This window comes from Rhea americana, unplaced genomic scaffold, assembly GCF_003343005.1.
Source record: "Rhea americana isolate MKP2758 unplaced genomic scaffold, rheAme1 scaffold_64, whole genome shotgun sequence".
NCBI lineage: Eukaryota > Metazoa > Chordata > Aves > Rheiformes > Rheidae > Rhea > Rhea americana.
The window spans coordinates 248,087-268,683 of NW_028186801.1; the positions used below are offsets into that span (position 1 = coordinate 248,087).

The 20,597-nt window shown below is 36.3% G+C and overlaps 1 protein-coding gene across 3 annotated transcripts in view; it reads right to left on the minus strand.

Moving 5' to 3' along the window:
• Positions 1–20,597, minus strand: part of SYT1 (synaptotagmin 1) — a 269,749-nt gene that overhangs the window by 176,827 nt on the left and 72,325 nt on the right. The gene's annotated exons all lie outside the window — the stretch shown is intronic.

Here is a 20,597-nt window from a genome sequence, read left to right on the forward strand (position 1 = left end):
CTAGCAGAAGCTAACATCAAATGGTCTCAGAAAAGGACAAAATATTCCTTAAACAGTACCTGGAATGCTTTGGTAGGGGGGTCACTTTGGAGATGTGTATGTAATAAACCACAGGAATAATACACAGAAAACCACTCTGCAAAGCATTACCAATGCCAGTAAACCCTTCATCAGYAGTGAGCAGACCATCCTTCTCACACTGTTATTTAGATATTCTTGTCTTAATCTTTGTTCTGAAAATAAATCACTGAAATTAAAATACCGTCCTTATGGTCAGAGCAGAAATAGTAYGATTTTCCAGTGCTATTCTCTTGCTCAAGAATCAATTAGAGGGTATCACCCCACAGGTCTATGTATAAAGGCCTAATCCAGCAAGGCACCAAGAGCTGAGACCCTGTTACGGCAAAGCATTAGTGTCAGYGCAACTCAAAACTGTGCTTTCTTTGCTGACCCACAGCCAGAGAGATTACAAAGCCAGGAAGGACTACTGTTATCCTGCAGTCTGACCGCTGCTGCTAGGAAGGGCTTGGGAATTCCCAGAAGAAGGTCCTATTTGTAGCACAGAGTAGCTCTTAGAAAGTCACATGACTTTGATTTACAAACTTCCAGTCCTGAAGAATTCATCATCGCTSTTTTCAGAGGTGTCACAATGGTTATTTATTGGATGAATTAATCTACTTTCTATTACCAATCTGTTTACCTCTTTGTCTGCTAGGTTTAAACTACTTCCAGATTTCTTTTTCTCACGTATACAGTCATACCCTGATATCAAGTCTTCTCTTAACATTTTCTTTGCTAAGTAAATTAGATAAAACACCTCAAAGCAATATTGCTATGCAGCACATTTTCTACTTAGTCTTGTGGCTCTCTGAGCCCTCTTCAGGTTTTCAACATCCTTCCTAAACAGTGGGAAAACAGGTTAGGTACTGTATTCAATAGCTAGACAGAGGTAAAGAGGTAAAATGACATCCTTATTTTTATTCTATATTCCCCTGTTTACACATTTGGTGATTACATTAGCTCTTGCTGTCGGTTGTTCTGGATGGAAAACATAGGCTCAAATTACTATCCATTATTCCACCTACACACTTTTCAGAGATTTCCTGGCTAGCATCTCCCATTCTGTGACTTGAGCTGCTTTCCTTATCTCTTAACTTGTGATTATTAAAACATACTGTTTGCTTGAGCACAGTTCAGCTCTTTACTATTTAAGTTCCACATCTGGATTTCCATTATTTTGCCTGATATTGATGTCAGACTGACAGGTTTGAATTACCTAGGTTATCAGCATGACCTTAACTCTCCACAGGCTTCTGGAACATTCCCAGTGCTCCAAGATGTAATGAAAATCAGTATTAAAAAACCTGAGAGTTCTTTCTCTAACCCTCTAAAAACATTTCAGTGTAACTTATCCCGATTGACTGGCTTAGGATTTCCAGCTTCAGTAGCCTTAGTGACTGCTGCAGTACGAAGAATTTCCTAATCATCATGCAGTGGTAGTACAACAACCAGCTTACTCTCAAATATAGAACACAAATATTTATGAACACTCCTAGCTTTAATTCCTCTTGTCTGCCACAGACTCTTTACTCCATCAGAACCAYCTTTTCTGCAATGCTAATTCAACTATTACTGCTTACTGACTTTCAGAGATGGGATTGAAGTAGATCAAGTTCAGTGCATTGCAAACATGCATGCAGTGTAAACATGCATGTGGTAGGAGATAGCCACAGAAAACCACAGTTAAAGATATTTTGAAGGAAGAAGAAAGGTTTTAATGTGAAGATCATCATGACAAAGGTCACTAATCAAGAAGCTTTTCCCAAAGCATTCTGAAGTTTAGGCAGTTACATACTCATTTTTTACATCTGCAAAATATTAGAGATTCCTCTTTCTGAGGAGTTAAACATTTGCCTAATTATCTATGGAAGCAAAAAGAACAAATCCTGCAAGATTCTACTTAGCACAGTAACACTAAACTTCTTGCAAAGCTACAGCCAAGCAAATGAATTTCATAGCAGGTTCAAAAAAGCATCTCATGACGGTCCTTTAATATCAAGAAATGGGAAGCAAAAGGGTCCCAGAGGCATAGAAAGCACTTTGAAACTTAAGAAATTCCTGCCAAGCTGGAGAGAATTCATCAAAAAGGAGCTTAAAAAAAAGCTTAAGAAAGAAACCACACATGCAATCTCTGGTTCACGAAGGAGTGAGGTCACCTCATTCTTTAGCTCGACATTGAGCAATGTAGTGCTACTAGGCATTACACCAAAACTGTACAGTCTCTGACCTCTTTCTTGCTGGTAAATTAAAATATCTGAACAGTCAYGGATAAGATCTTCGGACAGGGAGGTAGTCCCACGGAAATAGCTGGCTCTATATGGAATTGGTGACATTCACAAGCAGTAGGAACATTTAGTAGGCAAATTTTTGGACTCACATCTGGCCCAGGATGTGTAGCACAAATGACAAATGTTTGACAACCAAGTACTTAATTTTTTTAAAAAACAAAACTATGGATAAAATAAACAATCATCCCACTGAAAACTTAGCTGTAGTAGGCTGATTCCATGATGTTCACAAATCTTTTTGATATAATCCTGAAATCCTTCAATTTTCACTGAAAGTGTCAGCAGAAGAGAATGCTAACCTAGGTTGGAGAATTGGACCCATGTACGAAAGTGCAAAGTTATTTTAATAATAATAATAGCACTATTCTACTACAGACATTTTCAAGCAGCTTTCCGCAATATTCCTTGAAGGTAAAACACAGGGCACAAGTGGAATCTACATGCAAGTTTGGTCATATTCACTGACATGATTTTCTAGCCTTTTGCATGACTCTCCCATTTTAATATGAAAGGRATTCAACTCCTTGAATTTACAACTGCCTTAATATTGCTAGGATTGCAAGTAGTCAGACATCTAAACATGCTCTATTCATCTGATTATATGGATACTTTTGTGCTTTAAACTGTTAACTTTTTAATCTAACTATATGAATGTCAACTGCTAGTGATGAGGCAGACACATGAGTAAATGCCTTTTCCTAAGACCACCTGCATGTACTTGGCTTCAAGTGACACACTGTTGCTCTGAACGGGATGATCTATACAAAGTTGTTCCAAAATACAAGCACTCTCAGAAGCTGCCGCAGCTAGCAGCCATTGTAAACCCAACTGGGACAGCTGGGTGCATATTTTATTTTAACTAAGAGTATCAAAGGGGAAAAAAAAAGAACAAGTCAAGTATTACCACCAGAAGATTAACACAAAGGTGATTGTTTGCTATTTCTTTTTTTCAGATTTAATGCATGCATTATATTACTGAAATGGATAAAATATTTAAAATGTATTTTCCTTTTTGCATAGGGAAAAGGAGAGACTGATAAAAATCAGTTGTGTCTTACCAAGTCTGTAAGGAAATTATGCTCTTTCATTCTTTTCTGATACATCATTTGAAGGAAGCAAGTCAAGAAACCCCAAATGGTTCTTCATAACAAAATTAATTTATAAAGAATTTAAACTTTGAAGATGCTTTCTATCAAACTTTTTTAATATCAGATATTTTTAAGTGAATAATTATACTTGAATTAACAAATTGGAAAGGCATTTATGAATTTATCTCTCCGTGGAGAGAATGGGAGACTTAAGTGTTATGCAGTGAAAAAATCAAGGACAGGGAGGTTGCTAAGCACTGCATAGGGCCGCAGGGACTGCAGCAACATTTTAGAACTGCTGGAGAAGAGGAACGCCAGGATGGTACCACCTAAATGACGGACAAGGGTGCAGATCTCAGTGAATGATTTTGTATGAATATTGAACTGCTAGACAGAGTACATGTGGAGAAAATACTGAAGACAGAATTGGAGTAGAAACACAGATGTGAGAACTAGGTCTTCAATTAGCTTGCACTACTGAATCTATACCATGCTGTTTCATGCTGTCCGAAAAATATATATATATTAATTTTCTACTAGTTTTAGTTTTTACTAATAACAACAATTTTTATCACTCTTCATGTATATATCTCCTCTAATTAACTATCATAATTGCATTTAAGTTATACTTAGATATGGGTATGTACCAAGAAACTCACCAATATTCAGCTTAAAACACATGCACTCACAATCAATTCCTAATCAGACAAAATTAGTTTTCATTCTAAATCAGACCAGCAGATTAGGTATTTTCAAGTCTTACTTGACTCTTTGATAGGATTACTTTTGTCTGTAGGTTAAATCTTAAAATACATCTTTTGCATTACTTGAGCTAAGTATCATTTATAAGCACTAGAAGCTTGAGTAAACACATAAATGTAAAATAGTAAGCAAAGGAGAAGAAGATATGGATGACAATGTGATTTATTAAATAAAATACACCAAAAACCTTAAATCAAAATAATCTCTTAAGTTTTCTACACATGCCACAACCCCCAACCCAATCATTAAAAAACCTAACGTATATGCTTTAAACCAAACATATACTAGTCAAAGAATACTGATCCTGCTAAGTCAATGGCAAACATACTGCTGACTTTCGAAGTACCAGATTTCATCCACCACATACAAATGTTGACATATTTCCAAAGAATGTTTAATATTGTCTGGAATAATATTCTCCAGGAGGAAAGCCCTATTTGTGACAGCCTCATGACAGAGGATTGAAAATGCCTTGGGTCAGCCTTTCCTATTTAACTTGCAATGTTTTAAAAAGTATACCCTGATCATTAACACCTTCAGAACCAAATATATGCTTTAATCATAGGCGTTTTTTTCCTCTCATGATTTGAGAAAGACAAGTAATTGCTTGTTGTTAGATGTTAGCTAGAGACATGGGAAGCAACAATAGTTAATGCAAGGTTTTCTCACTGATAAGTCACCTAAAAAGATGATTAAAATATTGCTGGTATGTGGAACAAGAGTGATGAATAAACGTATAAAATAATGACAAAGAAAAAAATTCAATACTGGACGATTTGGCTTGGCCACTGTCTTCATAAATTCTCTCTCTCCTCCAGTGCRAAGAGATCTATACTCACCAAAAATAGTTAAGTAACTTTTCACCCACAAAAGACTATTTTTTTAGCACATCATTTCAATCCTTCTTCTCCTAAAGAGAAGATAGAGCTTTCTGCAAAGTTTTTGGAAGTACATGGCCTAGTTCTTTATATACACACACATATACTCTAGAAAGAACTTAAAACCTGTTTTGTAAGTTATGTGTGACAAATGGCATATTGATATGAATTGGTGCATTGCAAGTGATGGAGTGCTCCAACACATAAAGTGAAAGACATTATTATTGTTGCTATAAATACTTTGCATTGTAAAATTGGGCTATGCTTTTGTCTGAGAGGCTGATACAGCTGCACTTCTTACATCTGAAAACAAAGGAAAATGGGAAAAAATAGTAACTTGGCAATATAAAATGATACTAAAATTGCCTCTGTTTCTGGCCCCACTGAAAGCATAATAATCTCTGAATGATCCCATTATAAGCTGAATAGAATGGACACAGGAATAGCTTCCATTTTTTGTAGGACCCCAAATCCCTTGAATCATCTCAGCTCCAACACAGATAACAGCCTTATTTAATTTCTTAATTAAATCATCTAGCTCTCTTTCCTGTAAAGTGAAATGTTTATGGTTCATCATAAACCCTTTTCTTCCTTTTGCCCATCAAAGCATTATGAGATGCTTTGTACACTATGACTTTAAAGAAAACTTGAGATGGAAAGTTCCTGTGTGCCTGAGCCCCCTGGGACCTTAGAAGAATTACTTTGGTGAAGACTGTAAAAGATAAATGCCAGAAATACCATTCTAATGTCATATTTAAGCATCTGAGGCTGTGAGACGATGAAAAAGTTACGTGGTAAGACAAACACATACATCCAGAAGATGAAAACTGCCTGTGTATTGAGTTCATCTTTTCATTCCACAAATATGAGTTTGCTTTCTCTTCTCTTCTCTTCTCTTCTCTTCTCTTCTCTTCTCTTCTCTTCTCTTCTCTTCTCTTCTCTTCTCTTCTCTTCTCTTCTCTTCTCTCTTTCTCATTCTTTTTCCTGACTTTTAGCCCTATTGAGTTCCCACAGCTCTTAGCAGACCCAGAGAGAACGCCAAGGTAATCACCACTTCGGTAAAGCTCAACCAAATGTCTCCGTGCCCAAAGAAGGGATCAGAATCCTACTTCAGAGATGGATATTTTTTAAAGTCTGTCTAAATTTATCTGCTCCACGTTTTCTTTTATTTGTTGAACAATAATAGCATTTTACTGCCTCACGTTTAAAAAGCACTTTGGGGTCCTCAGCTGAAAGACACTATTCAATTACTGTCACAAAATCGTTGTTAAAAATGAGATTCCCTGGTATGCCAATTTTCTAATCAGTGCAAGAACACTAAGTTCAAAAGTTCACCTGGATTCTAACTGGATTCCTAATCTGTTTAGGAAATGAAAAAGAGAAGRCAGAAAATGTCCAGCGTCCAGGGAAAAATGTCCAGTGGTAACAGGACACAAGGAGAAAAGAGCAAGTACAGTAAAAGATACCGTAAAATGGTTCTGAGAAAGCAAGGGACAAAAATCAAATTGTAAGWGTGACTGCTTTAAAAAACAGAGCACTAGGAACATTAGCTTTGTCGTTATTCCTGCTATTTTACATCACACACAATCCCTACTAGCTGTTTTTAATACACTTCCCTTTCAAAATTCCCCAGAGAAATGGCTGAGAAACCAAATGATTTGTGAATCCTGCCTGTCCGCAAATGCTTTCAAAGGCTAACTTAAGATGTCAGATTGCAAATGTTTTTTTTTTCTTTTTTTTTTTTTTGCTAATTATGAGGTTGACCTAATATAAATATAAAACCTTGTCCTCAGACTCACAGCTTTGCAGTAACCAGTACTCCCCATGAAAACCAAGATTAAGGTGATTCTGCCCATAATGTGGAATGAGACTTTCTGTTGCTATCAGTATCTGTAAAATAATGTTTTCAAAGCTAATATTAATTGATTTTATTTGGAATTTCCAATATGAGACACATTAAATGGACACAGGTTTTAGGGATTATGGGGCACCAATTTTTAGGAAATTGACCATAGTGATCTAAATATTACATTTTATATCTTTTTTTTTTTTTTGTTAAGAATCTTGCTTCCAACACTAATGTTTCTCAAAGTAACACCTCCACTTGATTTGGCAAAAAAAAGAAGTAAAGTTTACACCAAGTAAGGATGTCATATGTCAGCATCAAGCAAAATCACTTTAAACTCCTGAGATATTTTTCTTTTTCTTTTCCCAGAATACCACACATCCATGTGGCAGAGGCATGTTTGACCTATTCACTGAACCATCTGTTTAACTGTAGAAAAGTATCTCATGTCCATGTTCCTTTCTTCTTGACACAAAAGTCACACACTGTCTGCAGAGGAAAGACAACCATACAAAACAAAATCCTATCTATAAACATTAACCTAAAGTTTCAATTCACTACCACTGTACGTACAATTCCACTGAAACATTTGCTGTTTCCCTTTCTTTGAAGAAATTGTTTATTTCCTTTAAGAATGTTGAGTTCCAGATACGCAGTTGGACACTGCAAGCTGCATGGCAGGCTCCTCTGCCCAAACTTAATTCACTGACACTATGTTCCTTCATAGTCGATGGCAAGAAACAGCTCCCTCAAAGATGAGTCACTCTATTCTAGAATAGGGATTGAAATCAAATAAGATGAATTGCCTTTCCACTGGCTGTAAAAGCAACTGAGGTGTATACTRTAAACTTAGATATCCAACTTCCAGGTATCTACTACTGAACAAAATAAAGTTCACTCCCAAATCATTAAAATTAACATGAGAGAGTGCCACAATTTTCAAGAGTTTATTGCAAATGGCCATTTTACCCTGCCTTAGATATTTTTTCCAGTTTCAGCAACAGTATTAATCCATTTGACTGATACTGATGACTGCAGTTTTTACCTTCATGCTTCATACACTCAGGTATGTCAAGCCTGCAATTCTATCTGATCACACCCATGTTCTGATGTCAGGGTGCTCCTGAAGTATGGCGAGATGGAACTAAAGCTAATTTCTGGAAATAAAAAAGCTGAAAAATTTTAAGAACATTAGAAAAAACATAAATATTGCAGAAAGCAACATGGTTAGAGAAGAGACAGAAAAATCTTGTAACATTACATATTTGTGCAAYAAAATAAGTTCAAAATATATCAGAAATGAACATCAGTAATTACCATTGCTCATAACAGAATGTAATCATATTGGGTCACAATTTCTGAGATAACTCTACACAGCATCCAGACAAGGTAAAAAAGGAAAGTTGAGAACATAAAGTACAGATTAACACATCCACCCTCTATGCTTGCACTTGACTATTTTACATATAAAGCTTATCTGGGGCACCAGTAACTACAATCAATGAAACATGCAAATCTTGCAGACAAAGCATAAATATCTGTTTTATTAATATGATCTTGTGTGCATGTTAAATCAGAAAGCGACAAGGTTAAAATTCTACTGAAACAAGTAGGACCTTACTCCAAGCAAAGCAAATCAAAACTTTTGTATTTGGCCTTTACATACTAGCACTTAGCTTTCAAGTCATAGCAAATATTTTAATTGCTTACACCACATAATATTGCTTCAGTGCCACTCAACAGGAAAAGAATTATGGTTCTATTTTAAAATAAATTGAGTAAAAATATTTTGTAAATGAACAATCTGCTACTGTGCTGTATGTATTTGGCAGGGGGAAAAGCTGTTTATAATGCATTTCAGTGCAAGTTAAAGTTCTCTTCAGCAAAACTGGTGCTATTGCAATAATTTTTATTCTATTCTTGTAAGGAAGCAGACATCCCTTAGCAGTGTGATATTATTTCAACTTATCTGGCTCATTTACATTTCTGTTGATGAAACAGCAGATGAGAACACAAGGACTCTAATTTGATGCTACAACTATGGAAATGATGGATTACTTTTTAAAACCAGTTATATTAATAGAAAGAGTTAGAACAAGACCTAACCACCATGTTGACTTCAAGTTGCAGAACAAGACCTAACCACCATGTTGACTTCAAGTTGCAGAACTTCACATAAGCTTTGGCTAATTCTTCTATGAGATTGTACTATCTTCTTAGTACCCGAGATACAAGGCTAAGGCTAAAAACTGACTAATGGATTGAAATTTTTCTGGTGTGGTTAATTGCTGAGATGCATTCAACCCCCATTAGACTGGAGAGTGGAAGCAAAGCCACTTTGAAACCATTTCATCTGTATTGTCAACTTCTCATTCTTCAAGCGAGGGCAGGTAGACGATATGGGCAGCAAGTACATCYCCTGCTTTGCTCCTGATGTTCCACCCATAGGTCTGGGTGGAGGGTCTGTAGGCTGGGACAAGAGTATTCCCTGACAGCCCCACCTGGAGGCTGAATGTGGAGGGGTCTGCATGGCCCTACCTTGGTGACACACATGCCCATATGCCTTTGAAACCTTTGCAGCTGTGAGCTGCAGGAAGGGAGAACTAAGTCTGTTCTTGACTGGGAGGGTRGAAGGAAGGAAATGCTGTTTGCCTSGAGATTAATGACCAAAAAGTAACAAGAAGTAAACTCCGCCTGGTGATCACTACCCAGAAGTAACATGAGGAAGAGACCAGCAACACAGGATGAAAGAGAGAATGACTGGATTAAATCATCAAAAGTTATATTCAGTTCAGTAACCCATGAAATGCAAGAGACCAGTCATATAAAATCAGCATGGTAAAACAATGTGTGGGTGTGTGGGTGACTGAGAGAACCATGAGGTATGCTAGGAAGATCCTCCAAAAACCCCAAAAGAGCAGCCACCAGCAGGTCTGACTGCTGCATAGAGGTGGTGGCCTCACAAGACCCTCATCCTCATTACTGGACCCAGGATGAAGTAGGCTACATGCTGTACTCTTACTTGGTCCATGGTCACCACAATCCCATCCTTTTCAGTGATCTCAGCTGACATGGGTGCCCTCATCCAGTCATCTGGTGAGAGAGGTGGACGGGATCATGACTTCCCTGGTGTAGCTGTGGCACAGGCTATAGACGGTGTGTAACTAGTCATGTGTGAGTGAGGGTGTGTGTCTATGTGTTTTTCAAGTGTTATTATTTGTAATCATTGTTTAGGTAGGAGTTTGTTCAGTACTATTACTTTACTAAATTTAGTTATTATTGCCTCATTGATATTAATTAAGAAAAATATTCGAATTGAGCAAGGACTTGTGTATTTCTCTAGCATAACCTCACCAACACAGCACACCATGACAAATTAGGTGTGCAGTATGTGGGCAGAAGGCATTAAAAATAATCAAGAGCTACAAATTGATCTTTGTGTCCCAGTGCCACCGGGTACTCTGCGACAAAGCAGTATGGAAGGTGGCAGCATGAGGTTGTGACCCTGTGGGGGCAGGGTACCTGAAGAAAACTTTCATAATCCTGACTATGACTATCGTGAAACATCATGCTACGCTCATCATCGAATTTATTATGCTGTCCTTTACTACAATCCAAATACGATCACTTTCAAGCGCTACCATGACGGTAACAGAAGAAATGCATTAATTTCCCCATTTGTTTGGAAAAATAAATGTATTTGAGAAAAAAAAGAGAACAGACAATATTACAGAAATGGAGAGAATGACTTCAAGCCTGTAATAAATTATTTCCTGTTTTGCAGTTTCAAGTGCTGGGGACACTTTCTTACTTGCTTGGATAGAGTTTCTTCTTTATATACAGTCTAATACACTCAGAAGTAATAACTCAGTAGAAACTGTCAGTGGGCTAACCAGCAAGGTTAGGGAGCTGCCTCCATATATAATAAAAATATGCTCTGGTGCAAAGTCTAACTACAGCTGATAGAGCCTATGATCAAGCTCCTGCAAGACAGAGAGAAGACAGTTAAGATAGAAGGGTCTTTGAAAAGGGGTCTCCTGTATATAGTAAATATTGTACAACCTCAGTACATGAAGATCTCATGCCAACCTAAAACAAGTTAACAACAACTAGATGGGGAAAAGGTCTTCTCTTCCATGTGCTCTATAAAAAGAACTCTCACCTTTAAGGGCCATTGTCTGCTTTGTACACATCTTYTTGTGTTTTAATTATGCTTTTATACCAAGTACTGTAGAGGGGTTTCTGATACAAAAGCCTCATTTCAAATGCAATTAGGTAGATCAAGAAAAGAGTGAAACAGATCAGACAGTATCTTAATTAGTCATTGCTCAGTTTTGCCAGTAGTCCTGTACTGTCATGGTCAAGTATTCTCCCCAAAGGTGCCAGTGGCAGGAAATATTAGCTTTTAGCACCAGACAAACTTTACTTCCGAGTTAATGTTACTGAAATTCTTAAGATTAAGATTTTTGCAGTAAATGCACTTTTTGCATAATGCACAGCATTTTAGTAATATCCACTGAAAGGAAAGATGCAGCCCACTATGAAAAATGTTTGCCTTGAACTGGTCGTTAGTAATCTTATTCTTTCCAAAATGAAAAATGACTGTAATATGTACATGATATTAGAAACTATGGCAAGTTAGCACAGATTTTCCTTTAATATCATATTTTTTTTTGACTTGCCACAGAACAAAGGTCCAAAATTATTTTTCTTTTCTGTACATTCTTTTGGCATTGAAAGATAGCTTGGAAAAGATGATGAAGATATTCATTTACACATCACACTGAAGTTCATTTCTTTTATTTCGGTTGGTGCTTTTGAAAAAGTCTAAAGAAATTCTTTTATTTGTCTAATTYATATACCCTTCCTATGCCTGCATACTGCCACTTTAGATACCTCACCTGTAATAACAATGAAAAATTGCTGTGTGCCTCATGCTGTGTTTTTTCATCTGCTATAGAAGCTCACTCCAGCTACCATAAGAGAGTTCACTTGTGAGTAGTAACAAATTTAATTTAACCCCAGTAAGTCACAATTTTTTCATCTTAATAGCTATTCTGTACAGCCTGGGAAACTCATTAATGGAAAGACTCTCAAGTCTAGTTCATCTCTTTTATGGGAATGAACTAGATTACCTAGAAGAATGTATTTCTTTACAAGACAGATAACTCAGAGACGTCCTGAACTACAACCGTCTATRCTAGTTACTGACACATTCGGCACCTTCATACAGGCCTCTTGAGGCATCAAGTGTACTTACTTCAATACTGTAGTACTGAATGACATATGACAAAAAATTGTTTGCTGTGTTTTTTAAAACTATGTCTGGCTTAGAAAAAATTCATGCAAAGATAACTGGTATCATTCATCATTGAAGTGAACTGTAATTGTTACCCGCATTGCTCAAGAGGCAGCAGCATATTCCTTCAGTCCTCACTCCTATGACCTGATGAGGTATGATACTAGCTAGACAGACATCCAAAAGGCATTAGTACCTTAACTTGTCACTGTTTAAATTTAAGTTAACTAAGGAGGCAGTAACTCCTCYCTCCTTGAATTATGAGACAAAAATTGTATCTCACTAATGTAAACCTTATGACACCCGTGGTGAATACTGGGTATCCGAATCCAGCGTAAAAGGACCAACAGTTACTTTCCCTGGTATGTCAAAAATAACATTCTGTACATATATGTCCCCAAACCCTTAAACTGTACAATTTGTCCAGGAAAAGACAAAAAGAGGGGGAAAAAAAAAAGAAATAAAACAAAAGCAGAGCATGGTTTGGAGAAAACGGGTGAATCACCATTAAAAACTTGTTTTCCTGAACTGACTACAGAGATGTAATACTTCATGTTSTGGGAGGAAAGAAAATGCATTCCTTTAGTGTCTTTGCTAAAGATGAAAAGAAGAGCTATATTCTGCACATGCTAAACAACAAGATAGTTTATTTTACCACAGTCTGCYAAATCATAGCCATTTCTGCCCTTATAGAATCAAGATTTTAGAAGGAAAGCAGTCCTGGACATAGCATGAAAGTATACTTCATTCAAAGTGGTCTCAAGACAAGCCAAGATAAACACAAAGCAAACTGTTTGACTAAAACTGAATTAAGATTATGGACCTATAGCAAAAAACAGAAGAATGATAAACTAAATTCTGAATCACCTGTGGCTAAAATAGCCACGGAATTTTGTAAAGGACAAGGACAAATAAATGCTATTTTTACAAAGTGTTCCACTTTAAAAAATGAGTATATAAAAAAAAAATCAAAGAGACTTAAGCATACAAAAGATGAGTCAATGATTCATCTTGCCTAATCTTAGATGCCTACAACATAGACATTTACAGCTGAGCTAGTCAGCCCTGTGGGGAGACTAACAGAAGCCTAATCAAGTTATTTAATGGTACCTAGAGCACAGTTCCTCTCATTCTAAGAAACAGATCTAAAAAAGGGTGACGATTGATTAATTCCATCTATGAGTCYCTGTTTTCCTTACTGATGGCAATAATTCAGGTAGCTTCACCTCAGCTAGTCATCCTAAAGTCTCTTTCCAGCACTATAGAGTTGCTATTAACTATTTTGGTCCAACTCAGTGAGTATTTTGCTCTTCTTGAAGTAGAAATCTAAAGCTGATCCACCATGAATGTAACTATTTCTCTTTACTGACTACAAAAGGAGCTAAGGGTGACTAAGACATATATATATGGCACATATTGGAAAAAAGATAACTTAGAGCCTGCAACTGTGAACCTCCATGAAGTGTTAGTCTGTTGCCTTTGCATGGATAGTGAATTCCAGCTTGGAGCAAAACCCAGTTTTCCACTCTAGCCAAACTGAACAGTAATAGGTTTGAATATATTTAATACTCCTGATTCCTTTAAGGTTTCACTTTCATATTTTTCTGCACTTCTGATCAAGGAGAAAAACAAAAAGTAAGAAGAGAAAGGTTATTCTAACTTTTCAGGATTTCAAATCTTATAAACTTCATATATTCATATATTTAAGAAATAAAATTTATAGTTTGAGTTTGTCACAACATAACTCAAGCGATATGAATCACAGCAATAAAGACTTAGGTACCACCAGTTTACCACCACTTTTATTAGTGTGGTGTGGAAAAGCTTCCTACTCAAAGCTTTACCTCACATCACCATGCAATAATTTAGAGACAGATATTTTCATCCCAGCACAGATAAAAGTTTTCCAATCCAGCAACCCACTAAAAGAGAAAATGGTTTAGACACTGAATCCTTCTCTATGGACACATACTATCCTTCACATGTAAAAGTGGCTTATTGACTATGATAAAAATTTACCTTTCACCTGTAGCAGATTGCTATTCCATAGTAAGAAGCACTACTACACATCAGTGGGTCATGTCTGCCCTGAGCAGCCTATTTAACTTTTAACATACACAACCCAGTATGAAGCCCTCGCACTATAGAAGCAATGCTGTTCGCATGTACTCATAGTATTCATATACTGCCTTTAAAGGGGTCCAAAATCATGAGATTGACATAATGACTTTTTTTTTAGGGGATTACTATGAAATCACTTTCTACACATTTGGCTTTTTGACCTGGAAGAAAATGACCAAAAAGGTTCGGTTCCCTCAAAACCAGACACTAGAAAATGATGCCTTTAAAAAGGAGAGAAGTGGCAATTCTTACTTAAACACTTAATCTCAGGAGCTTAAGCTTTAAAAATACACTCACTCCAAATATTGAAAGGCTTTCAGAATCATAGAATCAGTAAGGTTGGAAGGGACCTCTGGAGATCATCTAGTCCAACCTCCCTGCTCAGCAGGGTATTTTGACAAATGACAGATGCTTGGTTTCTGTAAGCAAATCCAGTTTTAATTTTCTCTATATTTACCTTATCTTGCTCGCCTATGTTAATCTGATTTCTCAGTTGCAAAAGTAAGTTTAATTCAATACATTTTCTGGAGAACTAGGTTTTCACAAAGTTTTCTGATGGCTACTTTTTCTGAAAATTACACAATTTTATTAAGAATCAGTTGGTGAAGACCAAAAATTTATGAAGGCAAAAACTGAAGTATTTCTAGTCAAAAACACAGATGTTTCTGATTCAAGGTGACTGTTAGAATTCATGGGTACTGCAGCTCTGCTATGCAAAGACACCAAAGCTAGAACAAGACGTTCATGCAAGGGAGATGTTTAGCCTGGTATCTAGACCATGAGACACCTCAACAGGAATTCCTATGAAACGTAATTCCGGTGTTTTGAGAAAGAGTTTTGTATTAATTTTTCAGTATTTAAACATAATTTAGCATAAGTTAATCAAAAAAAAATACATTCAGAGGAAACCTTTTTTTAATAACAAAATCTGCATTTTGGTAAAAGAAACACACACACAAATGAAATCAGAAGTTCTGTTTTCCTACATGATCCACATGCAAGTGCTTTCTTTTGTGAGTGTCTCAAACATTAGCCTGTCGACAGGGAACTCTCACCTTCCTCATCTGTCAGAATCATCCTGGAGCACTCTGCAAATCTACCACTGAATGATTGGTGTATCAATTCCTAATCCATATCTTCAGACTTATCATTATGACTTTGACATAGTACCAATACTTTTCACAAACAAAGGCTATGTAAATAAGTGTTAATATTGGCAGGACACATTTTAACTGAGTTTTTCTTTTCCACGCTTCCAAGTATATGAGCTCTTTGATAACGATTTTTGTAGTCATTACCAACACTTTCCACCAGAAGATTGATTTCCATTAGAACAGCAGTAACAGTAGTCTCTATTATTTTGAATGCTTGAGAAGTTTTGATATTCAGGGTTGATGTTTAGATAGAATAAAACTCATAAAAACAGTCAAGACACTGTATTATTATACTACAATGAATGTACAATGAAATAAATGTGTAGCATATGCAACTTAGAAACATCCACATTCATTTATGTGTGATATCCATAATATTATAAGGTTGTCTCACAAGAACTGTCTTGCAGTAATAGCATGCCTATATCAAACGAAGAGGAGTAAATAACTACAGATGAAGTCCTATGCTTCTCTTGACAAACTGGTCTGGGTACTCCCCAAAATTCACTTTAATCTACCTCAGGTGTCTTTATATTACACTGCACCCTACAACACACAGACTATCCATCACACATGGATGTTGATCCCGCCTTTTTCTTGAAAGAGCTATAGAAAATCAAGCAGCAGTAATAATATYCAAGTGTACTGCATCGCCAGAGGAGAGGGAGGCAAAAAAAAAATCAGGAGATAAAAAATACTGACCTTAGTTTGCAACTTATATCYGTCACTGGCTGACAGAAGTACCATAAAAACCAGAGGAGGTCATTTCTCATTCACAGAGAAATCCATGAGATGACTTTGATATTTTATTTGCATTACTAGAAGTAATTTAGGCAGCATATTTTTGTTCCAAATGTAATGCTACTTCCTTATTTGCCAGACAGTTGAGAAACTTAATAAAATCCAGTGGAAAACATAACTCAGAAAAGCTTAAAAAGAACTACTAGAAGAGGAAAAGCTGAGAAAGCAAATCTGCTTCAAAATTGATCAAATATATGCTGGTAAATTTTACATCACGGTCCTGTCTCAAATGATACTGGTATCTACTTTGTTTGAAGAATGAACTGCATATGCAAGGCTGCAGGCTTGTATATTCATTGTAATTTCATGAAGGAAATTCCATTAATTACTTATTAATCCAGTACAGTGGTTTTCATACGCTTTATTCATACAGAATAAAATCTGTGCCTTTAAAACTTTAATAGATGGGGGTTAGACTGAGGAGATTGGTGAATACAAACAGACTTTTTCACATTCACATCAGTGGTTCAAATCCAGATAATGTTTCTGGGGACCAAGAGAAACCATCTGTTTAGTAGCCTACATGAAATGAGTTGATGATCTCAAATATAACCCCTACCAGGCGAATGTTCATCACCTGCTTGATTGACACACTTGTTGATAGACAGCAAAGAACAAAAACTGACCTATTTTCACATCAAGAGCTGAACCTACAGAACAGGTTGAAATAYATTACTACGGCAGAAGCTTGTACTAATACTGTTCATACGGAAATTGTTCTGCAGATAACAGAGAGATAATTTCAGTTGTCAACAATGGAGGTTGTTATGTACTGAATTACATAACAGAACTGGAGTCAGGGACAGCCTGTTCTTCTATGTATCTATAYAGTGTTTTTCACATATGTTTTTAAATGCCTGTAACTAATTTTTTTTTCTAGCTCAGAACAAAGAACTTCAAAATTCCTTTAAAATGGGTGAAAGATAGTTGAAAATTAACATAAATTTTAAGTTAAAACAGACTGACCTAAATGTGAAGTATCTCAGCCACTCTTCATAAGGAATATCTTTCCTCTAGTCCAATTCCTTTGTCTCCCCATTTATATTTTTCCCCAGTGCTATCTCCTTTCTTTACATTGTTCTTTTTATTTACTCTCTATCCTAATCAGATTTTACTTTTACTACAAAAGTGATTTGAAGTTAATACTTACAATTTAATTTCTACTAATTCAGGCACCCAAAATCACATTATGCAAATAGTTCAGAAATTATTACAGAAGCCATACAAAAATAACTAAACTGTAAAAAAATGTACTGGAATCCACAGCATAATCATGTTATATTTCCTCTCTTGCATTCTACCAGTATACTCAGTACTATGTCCATACACTCTGATATGGTTAGCTACTGTGATCACTCTTTTATGGGAAATTTCATTCTCATAGAGAATACTTTATGGATTCTTCCACTTTATCAATCTTCTCACCAAGAAAGAAATCAACTTCAGTACCACACAGGCACTGGAATAGTGACAAAGTCTAAGATCTTCCACTTCACATGTTCGTCTGCAGGCTATCACAATCTGGAAAAATGACCAGGAAGTCTCTAGTCAATTTTCCACCTGGACAGTTCAGATAAATAATTGCTAAAAGCAACAGCATCCTGTGCTTTCTTGTACTTACTTCTTTCTCAACACAAAAAGGTAGATTTCAGTAATAGTTTGTAATAGTATTTCCTACGTACTGCACTGCAGAAGCAGTGATATCTAAGCTTTGATTGATTATCTGTATTCTGAAACAGCAATCAAATAATAATGACCCTAAAGAGAGACTGCCAGCACAGGAGCCAGACCCTAATATAGGTTACTTGTGTGGGTCTAGATCCTGACACTACAAATCCGTACCAGCCCAAAGTGCCAGCAAGCTATGCTTGATCTGTATTAATATGCCGGAAATACGGCTGCACACATCTCTACTTGATCTGTCTACAACTTCACAAAGTGATGCAGCAGCGTGGCAGAACTGAAGTCATCCTCCCTTTCATGGTGTTACCCATGATCTAGGAACCACCAGAGGGGAATTAGTTCATTGTCTCCCTACACCCTCCTGCAAGGCTTAGTACAATATGTCTGCAGGAGACATAGTTTGGTATCAAATTCTTTCAGACAGGGACTGCATTTTTTGTTACAGGTTTGTACAGGATTTGAACAAGCGAGCTCTTGATCCATAATGAGGACATCTCGTCAGTGTCATATTAATAATCAAACTCCATTAAGCACCGGATGAAATGCAATTCAGCCCAACTACTGTACTTCTGTTGAAAGCCATTTATCTTGGTTTTACAATAGGCTCAGAGTAAAAAGAAAGTACAAGGTCATCATAAGCACCCCAAATCAGCTTTTTACATTACATTTCAGTAAAGAACAAAGATCATAATGAAATGCTCTTCATTTGGAAGACAACTTATCTATTTATATGTAATAAAGAAGAGAATTTAGTATTCCTGTGATACTGAAAGGAATGGATGCATGAAATGCCAGGCCTCCAGCTTGGGGCCTTCTGAATAGACATGGTTTGGAGAGCCAAACTGCAAATGTTCTTAACCCAAAGGTGACCTTGTTTTTCAATGCTGATTGGAGAAAATTGCCAGTAGTGATTTTCTTTCACGTTCACTCTCTCCATGACCTTTCCACTTTGCTCATCATTTAGACAGATGTTTATTTTCTTCTTCTCACAATTCATTTCAATTATCATCATTATCTCCTTGGCAAAGCTGATTTAAAAACGCATTTTTTGTCCTGCCTTTGACTGAGTAAGATCAAGAATAAGACGAAGGCCCATTTTCTTTTAGCCTTTTAGGAAGGGAGCTCCAGAACTGTAGAGGAGCCATAGGGAAAGCATTGTCTCCACGGCTCTTCATTTAAACCTAGCTGCTAACATCTACGGTACCCTGCATAGATGCTGCTGTTTTCAACTCAGAGGGTCTTTGAGATTATTTGACCATTTCTATCCAAGGAATAATTTGCTGGAATAAGTGTTTCTCCCCAACCCTCTCGCCAGTGATAGCTGACTAGCCTTGACAGGCAATCAAAGTTTCCCACCAAGTGAACTGTTATCAACCCATTATAGTTCAAACTAGCTTGACACGGGTGGTGTCCACCTTTTTGTAGGAGGGGGGTTGTCCAGATAAATAAAGGAGCATCACATTTAATGGGAGCTCTGTATCTCATTTATTTGTATCTCATTCCAAAGGGAAAATTAAAGGAAAATAGAAACAACAGAGAATCCAAATGGATTTTGCTATGTGAATGATACACTGGGTGCTCTCTCAGGCTAAACACAATCCATAAAGAGCATCCAGGCAGACTGCCACACTATCACAGATTACTGCACTTTAATAGCAGGCATATTTTCTGCTATACTTGATATCTTGTTCAAGTTAAACAGTACAAAACCATGAGAAGTATTGCCCTTGAATAATGAGGGATAGAGGACAGCTATGATAAGCTCCATTCTCTGCAAAACTGTAATTTTGGTGTAACATGATTCATTTGAACTACCTGAAAATATATACGGCAGACCAACTTTTGGTCTTAAATCAACAATTTTCTTTGGAGAAACTAGAAGTTGTAGCTTTAGACCTCTACCTCCCTCTGAATGTGAAGATGAAGTATAATTCACATAAGTAATAACAGTGAAGATCATCATGTGCTTAAAATGGTTGCAGATTCACTAAGATACCATTTTTTGCAAACTCTGCATTTACTTCATATTGAAAGTTACATTTTTTCTTCCTACAGAAATACTTCAAACAACTTTCGTCACTCTCTATTTTGTTTACTTATCATTTATTTTAACTAGTATTTTATGGTATGCAACATCCTCAGAAAAAATATGTCCAAAAAAACTATCCTGGTCAATTTAAAACAAAGTAGTTCCATATATTTCAATTCAAATACTGACTTTTTTAATATGTATCCTTATATCTCCTAACAGTTAGTATCTAGTATTTTGTTAGTAACTATACAGACAGTTCTATTAGTACTTGATTTTTAGGTCAGCACAACAGCATGAACTATTTTTTTCAATTTGAACAGTACACCTGTGGAATACTGCCCAAATATATGTAATGAAATATTAAGATTTATCTAAGAAAAGCAGCTAAATTAATAATTTGGCAGTTATAAAATGCTGCAATTTGTTGTTTATACACGTTTTAGGATTTAACTTTTTATAAATGACTAATTAATTAATAGAGGATTTTATGAGTCAACTTGCTCTTAGTCTCTTTACAAAATCCACCTACCTCCATCTACCCTACAGTAAAATTACAATATTCTGTGGGGCTATTTTCTTCTCTTA